The following is an 8860-nucleotide window of genomic DNA, read 5'->3' on the forward strand; positions in this document are numbered from 1 at the left end:
AGAACAAAGAACAGGGACCAACCTTCCATATAACAAAGATAACTTCCCCTGGGGAAAAGCGCAGGCGTGCCTACTGCGCCTTAGGAAAGCCTCGGGCTCTGCAGGAGCTGGCGCTTCTCCGCAGCACAGCCGCCGGCGCGTCCAGGGCTCGTCTGGCTCTGCTCGTGCTGCCTGTGGGCACCGGGGCTCAGGCCACGCAGGCAGAAATCGCGGGCGCTCTGGCTGCCACGGTGAGTGATGGGTCCCTCATCTCTGACACCGGAGTCTTGGGTTTCCTCCCCGTATCCATGCCAGTCGCATGGTGGGTGAACCCTCAGACTTTTCACTGGTCTTGACATTAATTAGCGTAATTCTGTTTTATCCACTGCATGTTTCTGGGACTTCAGCATCCAGATGTAAAGAAATGAAACGTGAATGCTTTGAGAACAATCCGTCTGCTCCTTCCACACAAGCCACATCCCCGGGACAATCCCCGTGGGAAACTCTGAAGCCATTGATGGTTTGCCTCTCTCTCTGTTTGTTCTCTTTTCCTCCTTCTAATTCTGTAAATTTTTAGCCCTCCTAGGTCTTTAGTCTATATTCTATTCCCTTTCGAGTGGGTAAACTAATTTCTCCCACAACTGTTTGCTGAATTTTATCTTCCTCTGAGTGAGGAAAACATCCAAGGTTTAGTAACGTAAAGAAGAAAAAGCCTTGAGTCAGAAGCTGGGAGACAGCTGTTAGAGTCGCTCAGGAGTGACAGGTTTACGCGAAGTTGGACAAGTCACCAAACTCGCTTCCTCATCTGAGTTTGTTCACTCAGTCATTCACTCACTCATTCATTCAACAAACCACTTATTGAATTATTTGAAGTAAACGACATCACTGCTGTCTTCAGAAGACTCACTGTCTAATGGGGGAGGCAGACGCGGGTACTCAAGACCCCAGCACAGTGAAAGGCCTGATAACAGAGGAGATCCTGGAGAGCCGCCGCGGGGCCCGGGGGCGGGGCAGAGGGGCAGGAGGGGTCAGCGTGGGCTGGGGCCTGAGCCGAGCCTGGTGGGGCCATGGCTGGCCATGAGGAAGGCTGGGAAAGGAGGGAGAAAGGCCCCGCCGTTCGTGGTGAGCCTTTACCTTACTTCCCTTCCTTACTCTCCTCTTCCTCGACAATCAAGCCTCTAGTGTTGTCCCTAAGAGAGAGCCGTTATCACCCCGGGGGCCACGGCACGTGTACCTAGTGGACGGCAGTATCCCCACCAGGTGAAGAGGCCAGCCCCCGCCTCCGGCACAGCCCTGCTGTCTGGGCCGGGTAGCATCCCCCATGGGGTGGCTGTGGGGACACGAGTGCTCAGCACCGCCCCTGGTACAAGGCAACCAACATCCAAGGGCCTGCATCAAAACGGGGTGGGGGGACGACTTTGGAAATGATTCACATTACTTTCTTTTTGGTCCCTTGGAGAATATGACCATCTCCCCAGTTGGCCCAGGATTTCCACCTGCCTGGGGTGGGAGGAGGGGCTGAGCTTAGAAATATCTCAGAGTCCAGCAAGGGGGCAGAGGTAACTGTGGGTTTCTAATGTGCATAATAGGATTGGACAGCACGAGGTTAGCCCTGGAAGGTGGGGCATTGTCTAGAGGTGGGATGACAAATTCTTTATTCGCCTTTTCTGTGTCTTCTCCCACCAACACCTGCATCACAGTCTTTAGAAGGAAGACAAGGGTGATTCGGGGCATCTGGTGAGAAGATGCAAGATTGTCATTATTATTTACAACTATGTGAATCAAAAAAGAGTTTCACAGCCTCAGTCACCTGGACTGCCCTTCCAGAAGCCTGCAGCAGGAGAGAGCAGTGCTGGCCCCGAGCAGTTCCCGTTTCCTCTGGTCCTTCAAACAAGTGCATGCTTGGAAAATGTCTGTTCTGAAAATATCTATATTTTATCAAGTAGGAAGAAAATGTGTTGCTATTTCTTGCTCATTTCAGAGAGATACAAAGTGAGCCCAGGAATTTGGAAGCATCCCAGAGCTTTTAGATACATCTTTGGAGCGCGTTCAAAGGTTGAGCCTGCAAACATGTCCACTGATTTAAATTTTTAACAGGAAAGTGTGTTATTTTAAAATTATCTGGATTCCAGCCTCATGGCAATGCTGTTGTGCTTCCAAGGGGTTGGTACAGAGTTGGATGTGGTTATTGGAAGGTAAAAGCCTGCGAATTATCTTTTGATGGGGGGTTCCTGAGTTCTTCAGTTTTCTTTGCTCTTCAGTGGTGCTTATTTGCTGGTTGTGAAAATGGAAACGGACCAGGATTTGCTCCAGATCTGAGCACCTGGAGTTGAGTGGCACCAAGATGCCAATAAGGTAAATCACTGCATGTCTCCCTTTTGCAGTGGAAGGTGATGTGGTGGTGGTGTACATTTAAAAGATTAAGAGATGATAACTGTGAAATATTTGAATTATTTCCTCCCAGTCTTGAAATTTTAAATATTTCTTTCTTTTCCAAAACAATATTTGACATATTTTAAAAAGCCAGAAAGCAACACAAATCTTGTAGTGAAAAGAGCAATCCTTACCCTACCACACCCTAACTAAGAACTGAGGCAGACACTTAAAAGCCTTTGCTTATATGTTCTGCTTTTTCATTTTCATCTTTCTAAATAATAGGCTGATACTGCTTTTTCTTGATTTTTCAAATTCTTGTGACTTCAGCTTGTGAAAGATGAGAACCCAGCTCTTTTTGTCCTGTCTCTACCCCCCACCCCACCTCCATGCAGTAAACACTCCTCTGACCCTCCACCCTCCCAGCTATTATTGTGTAGTGTGTTTGTGGTGGTGACCATATAAATGTTGTTCACAGCAACACCACCTTTCCTTTCGTGGTTGTCACATGCTCTGTGTCAAATATTTGAGTGTTAAATATTTGGGTTTCTAACCTTCAGGGTACATGGCAGGACGTTTTCCCTGCTCTTTTGAACTTGGGTGGAGTCATATGACTAGATCTGGTTGGTAATCTCCAGATCATTTAATTGCTGGTATGAAATTCTCTGCGTTTCTCCTTATACCTGGCATTGCTAATCACCGGTGTTCAAGAAGACAGTTGCTCTATCAGCCTGGGTCCTTTTGCTACTATGATGAGGAAAGCCCCTTTTCAATCCACAGTGAGCATAAGCAAAAAACATCGTATTGTTTTCAGCTACTGTGATTTGGGGGATGTTTGTTACCAGACTGTAACTGAAGTTTTCCTAACTGATAATTCTTTCTTGAAGAAATGCTTATTTTTCCTGAAATATAATATATAATATAAGATATATCTCTGTACCCATCAGAAATAACTTTAAATTCTCCACTAAAAGTATAAATCTCTTCTCAGTATTCTTTGTCAAGGACTCTTAATTTATTATTTTCTTTGGAACTTTCCATTCAAGAGTTTCCCTCCATCCCCCTGTACAGTTGTCTCCCTGGAGATTCCCTTCATCTTCATATTGTGAAGCATAAATCCCCTAGTTCCTACAACTCAAATTGGCAAAGATTATTATTGCTATCCCAACATCTATTCTCCTAGATATGCATTACATTTCCTAGCCTCCCTTGCAGTAGGTGGGCTCCGTAACTTATTTTTGGCCAATGAGATGTAAGCAATAATACTGTATGTGTCTTTTAGAAAGTGTCCTTAAAGAAAAGAGGCTCACCCTTTTTTTTGTATTTTTCTTTATCAAGCTGCATGGAATAGAATGTGATGGCTGGAGCTCCAGCAATCATTTTGGACCATAATGACAAGAATATTTTGAAGGAGTCTAGTTCTCTAATAATTATTAAGCCACAAAACAAGCACTGGGATGCTTATTGTCACAGTTTTATTATTATTTTTTAGTGTGAGAAATAAACTTCCATAGTATTTAGTCTGGTATTGAGTTTTTGGTCACATGAGGATGAAGCTGATTCAAACTGATCCTTCATTTTGCTTAGCTAATGCTCTTGTTTTGATGAAGCACATCCTCTTAGTCATGGCTTGGTCAGGAAATAGAAACAATTTACATATTTCAGGTACAAGGAGTTTAATACAACAAAGAAATTGTTAGATCATTGTTTCACAACTTTTATCAAAATGAATTCCAGATGGATTAACTAATTAAATGTAAAAGGGAAATCATAACATATAAGTAAACATTTATGTGATTCTAAGCTGGAGGAAGATCTTCTAAAGATAACACTAGTAGAAACCAAAAACAAGTTGAATGGGTTTAAAACAAGAAAGAATCATTTGTAGGACATAAAACACTGAAAGACAAAATAAAACAATAAGTGAAAATGAATAGGAAACCATGATTAAGACTCAGGGTTGCTGATCAAAGGTTCTTTGCTTTCACCAGGGCTTCTCAGTCTCGGCACCATCGAGGTTTTGGACTTGGAGTTTTGTTATGGAGTTTTGTCCTGTGCATTGTAGCACCTTTTGCTTCTACCTGCTAGATTCCCAGTAGCACCCTCTCCCCCAGATGTTGACAACTGAAAATGTCTCCAGATGTTGTCAAATGTCCTGAGGCACAAACTCACCCGAGTTGAGAACTATTGCTCTAAATCAGGATTTGTGAAACATCGATGGCTGGGTCTTCCCCCTAGAGTTTCTGATGTGGTAAGTCTGGGGTTGGGTTTGCAAATTCACATTTTCAGTAAGTTCCCAGGTGGTGCTGAGGCTGCTGGTCTGGGGACCACACTTTAAGAACTTCTGATTTCTACTATTTTGCTTGCAAATAAACATGTCATCCCTTATAAAATAAAAGTAGCAATAATATTGACATTTCCAGAAGATGGAAAGGTATGATCTTTGGCAATCCTCTCGGCAGTAGAATTCAGGAGTTTAGAATCCATGCTTTTACAAGAAATTGGAAGACAGCTGCAAAATTTGTGGTTTGTGGATCTGATGAAGATTTGGTTTACACTTGCTCTAAATTCAGTGATTTTTCTCAAATAATATTACTGTAGAGATGATCAAAATGAAAAGAAACTATCTCAAGAGAAATAATAAAGAAGATAGTAATGAATCATATTAGTCTATGATGTGGACGCCCACCCAGCTTTATTCAGCCTTTTCCCAATTGCTGGTTAAGCTTCCTGTGATGAATTTTCTATGAACTTCCAGAGGCTGTATAAGAAAAGCTACAATGTGTTCCTCACTTAGTGATACAAATATTTTAATACCTTAACTAAACAATTTTTTGTTGGAACAGCAGAAAACGGCTGGAATGAATGCTGTACACATTTCTGCAGATCAGAAAGAGAACAATGAAAGAAATCATTATGGCCTGAATTTCAGTGTCTGGCTTATATTTAATCTTCTAGGTTTATCAGTCATGACAGAACTCTGCAGAGGCATTTTTAGTAGTAATCGCTTTTTAGCACTAATCAGTGGTGGCTCTGCCTGCCCGGTGTCAATGTTGATTGTAACCAAATGAATCTGAGAAACAAAACGATGTATCCTCGCGCCAGCAAGCTACAAACAAAATCAATAGCCCTGTGCTGGCAACATCATTTTATTGCTGTCTGCTTAATCTCCTCTACTCTTGTGCAATTACTTTTATTATTACTGCTCATTTAATGAGACCCTGGAGTTTGCAGCCAGATGGTATGGTTAGTTAAATCTGGAAGACTCTAATGGAATTGAGTTCAAACCAGGTTAAGAGTAACAGAATCACAAATCATAGTGGTCATCATTTCATAGTGCACTGTTTTGTGTCCCTTTCACACACCAGAAATCAGTACTGGCTTCAAAAAGAAAGACTTGGATTGGGATTCAGAGAGACTGTGTGTGCTCACTCACTCATTCATGTATTCATTCAACAAATATTTCATTGTGTTTCCATCTGGGTGCTGCAGTATGGCATTGACAAGACAGGCGTGGTTCCTGTCCCACCGAGCTTCTAGTCAACTATGGGAGAAAGAACATATCTAACAATGCAATATTATTGTGCTTTGTGTTAAGCCCTAAAAGGGAAGAAGCAAACTGATGTCAGGGGCAGAGAATAGCAGGGAAGAACAAATCTGACTCCATATTGAATGTTTCTTTTACTTTAACCTTTGTGTTCTTTTGCCACAAGTTAACCACTTAAAGGATGTTGCCTATAGCTTAAAGTATACATAACGGCCCATCTCTGGGAACCCTGCTTCCCATGCCTGAGCATAAGCTAAAATATCTTTGTTTGGCTCACAGGAAACACCCTGGCCAGTCTTACCTGTAAATGGCTCCAAGAAAGGAGAAATTAACACATCCCCTCTGGAGTCTGGTCAGAACCCCAGGAAATAATTGCAACAATCTATCCCATTTTTTACTTACCTCCTCACCTCCCCTGCTTTGCTGTATAAAAGAAACTAGCATCCAAACTCAGGTGAGATGGTTCTTTGGGACACTAGTCCACCATCCCCTCAGGCTGCTGACTTTCTGAATAAAGTCGCTATTCCTTGCCTCAACAACTCGTCTCTCGATTTATTGGCCTGTTGTGCAGCGAGCAGTACCAGCTTGGACTCAGTAACAAGCAGCTGTGTGATGTTGAGGTGGGCAGTCAGGGAAGCTCTCCAAGGAGGTGCTATTCAAATTAAAACTCAAATGATGAGAAGGAGCTGAGGGGGGGAAGCAAGAGGAAAGTCATTGTTGTGTGTTGGAAGGAGAGGCACAAAGGCCATGGGATGGAAGTCACTCATTGTCTCCAAGGAACAGCAAGGACACAATTGTGGCTGGAGCCTCGTGTAGGGAGGAGGGTGGCCCAAGATGAGGCCAGGAGCTGCTGGACGCAGAGGTGCTGCGCGGGGCTGGGGGCATGGAGGCACTGAGGTTTTCCAGGGATTTTAAATACACTTTTGTGCCAATGTACTGATAGGTAAGACTCACAGCAAGAACACCTTTGGGGTCAGGGCAGTGAATATTCATGATCCAGACAGAATGTAAAGTCAGAAGCATGATTTTAGACCTTTGTGCAAATGGCGGGCGAGGCAGAGGTGACATTTTAATTAATAAAATTGCCTTACATAGTAGCAGTAATTAAAAGTTACATCATCACCCCGCATCACGTCCTTGGTAAATGGCTGCAGTCCCCGCCCCGTGGTTTCCAGCCGGCTCTTTCTTCCTGGCCTGAGTCTCCTTCTCTCCCGTTGGGCGCTTCTGCATCTGTTCAAAGAGACACACGACCACCTGGGAACCGAGGTCAGGAGCACTGGGCAAACTGCTGGTGTCCCCCCACCTCTGCCCCTGCCCCGAGAATCCTCCTAGCCATTCTTGCTTCCCTATTGACTCTTGCGTTTACCTTGTTTAAGAGGGCTGAGCTAGATTATTAGTCCATTTAGATATTCTCTGGCCCTGTTGCCTTTTTATGTAGCACATACTAAAAAATATTTATCGAATTGAAATCTTACTAGCAGTTACCATTTATTGAGTAATTAATTTGCTAAGCATTCTTCCAAGGGTTTGTTATTTAATTTTTATGTGATGCTTAATTTTATACATCAGCTTGGCCGTGGTGCCCAGATCAAGCATTACTGTGGATGTTTCCATGAAGATAACTTTTAAATGAGATTAACTCTTAACTCAGTGGACTCTGAGGACATCAGATTACTCTCCATGTTATGGGTGGGCCACATCCAATCAGTTAAAGGCCTGACTAAACAAAGACTGACTTCTCCTGAGCAGGAAGCAATGGTGGCAGTAGAACAGCTTTGGACTCCAGTGCAACTCTGCCCTGGGTCTCCAGCCTGCCAGTGCACCCTGTAGAGTTTGGAATTGCTAAGCCTTGACCATTGCATGAGCCAGTTCCTTAAAATCAATCTTTCTCTGGCTAATCATACGTCTTTATGGCTAACCATTTATGCCCATTTTATAGGTGAGGAAGTTGAGGTTCAAAGGCATTGAGTACTATGCCCTAGGGTCCATGCCTGAAAAATGTGGAGCCAGGATTTCAGTCCAGGTTTTTTGAGCCCCAGGAAAATACAGCTTCTTATGCATAAATCCAGAGAATGAGAACACCATGACCTGCATACAATACAAACTATTTTTTGTATTACTAGAAAGAAATGATTCACAACCTACCTTGGGTTCTTACAGAACAAGGCAACCACCAATATGCATCTCCTTATCCAGGTGAAGTGCAAAAAAAGTGCCCATTAGTAGACGTGTGTCCATTGGTGGACACAAAGATGTGTCACTGTTTTTCATTGCATGGATACTTGCTTGGCACATTTAAATCCTACAGATTCAATTCTCTCCCTGGCAGTCATCGTTTCCAGTAGGATCATGAAATCACCACACCATTTTTATAAATCATCAACCGCAAGATCTTCAGGAACATGAGAGAGAACTAAATAGACACCAATTTAAAATTAACCATCTTGAGGGGTGGGTACAGCTGAATGGCAGAGCAGGTGCTTAGCATGCATGAGGTCCTGGGTTCAATTGCCAGTACCTCCATTAAAAAAAACCAAACAAATAAGTAAATGAACCTAATTACCCCCAAAATTTAAAAAAAATTAAAAATTAAAAAAAAATAAAATTAACCATTTTGGAGGTAGGGTAGAGCTCAGTGGTAGAGCGTGTGCTTAGAATGCATGAGGTCCTAAGTTCAATCCCCAGGACCTCCATTTAAAAACAAATAAAAAAGTAAATAAACTTAATTACCCACGCCCCCCCCAAAACTTAAAAAATAAATATAATTAACTATTTTGTTGAAAGCAAGATTACATCACGTGCCTCCGAAAATGAAACGAAAATACAGAGAAACAGGCAGCCCACGTGGGTGAAATTAAAACAGAAGCAAGCAGTGTGCATGGAGTCCCCGGACCTCGCGAGGCCTCTTGCCGCGGGCTAAAGTCCCATGTGGCGGTCGGGACTTCAGAAGTGGCCTCCACC

General features: G+C 43.2%; 1 long non-coding RNA gene across 1 annotated transcript; it reads right to left on the reverse strand.

The window, feature by feature from the left end:
* Positions 1 to 4011: 4011 nt before the first annotated feature.
* Positions 4012 to 8764, reverse strand: LOC141577761 (uncharacterized). The gene is made up of 2 exons (XR_012507210.1): positions 8045 to 8764; positions 4012 to 7129 (listed from the first exon to the last, which is right to left on the reverse strand). It is a non-coding gene; the product is annotated as an uncharacterized LOC141577761 (long non-coding RNA).
* Between the last annotated feature and the right edge of the window lie 96 nt (positions 8765 to 8860).

The sequence above is a fragment of the Camelus bactrianus genome, chromosome 5 (genome assembly GCF_048773025.1).
Source record: "Camelus bactrianus isolate YW-2024 breed Bactrian camel chromosome 5, ASM4877302v1, whole genome shotgun sequence".
Lineage (NCBI taxonomy): Eukaryota > Metazoa > Chordata > Mammalia > Artiodactyla > Camelidae > Camelus > Camelus bactrianus.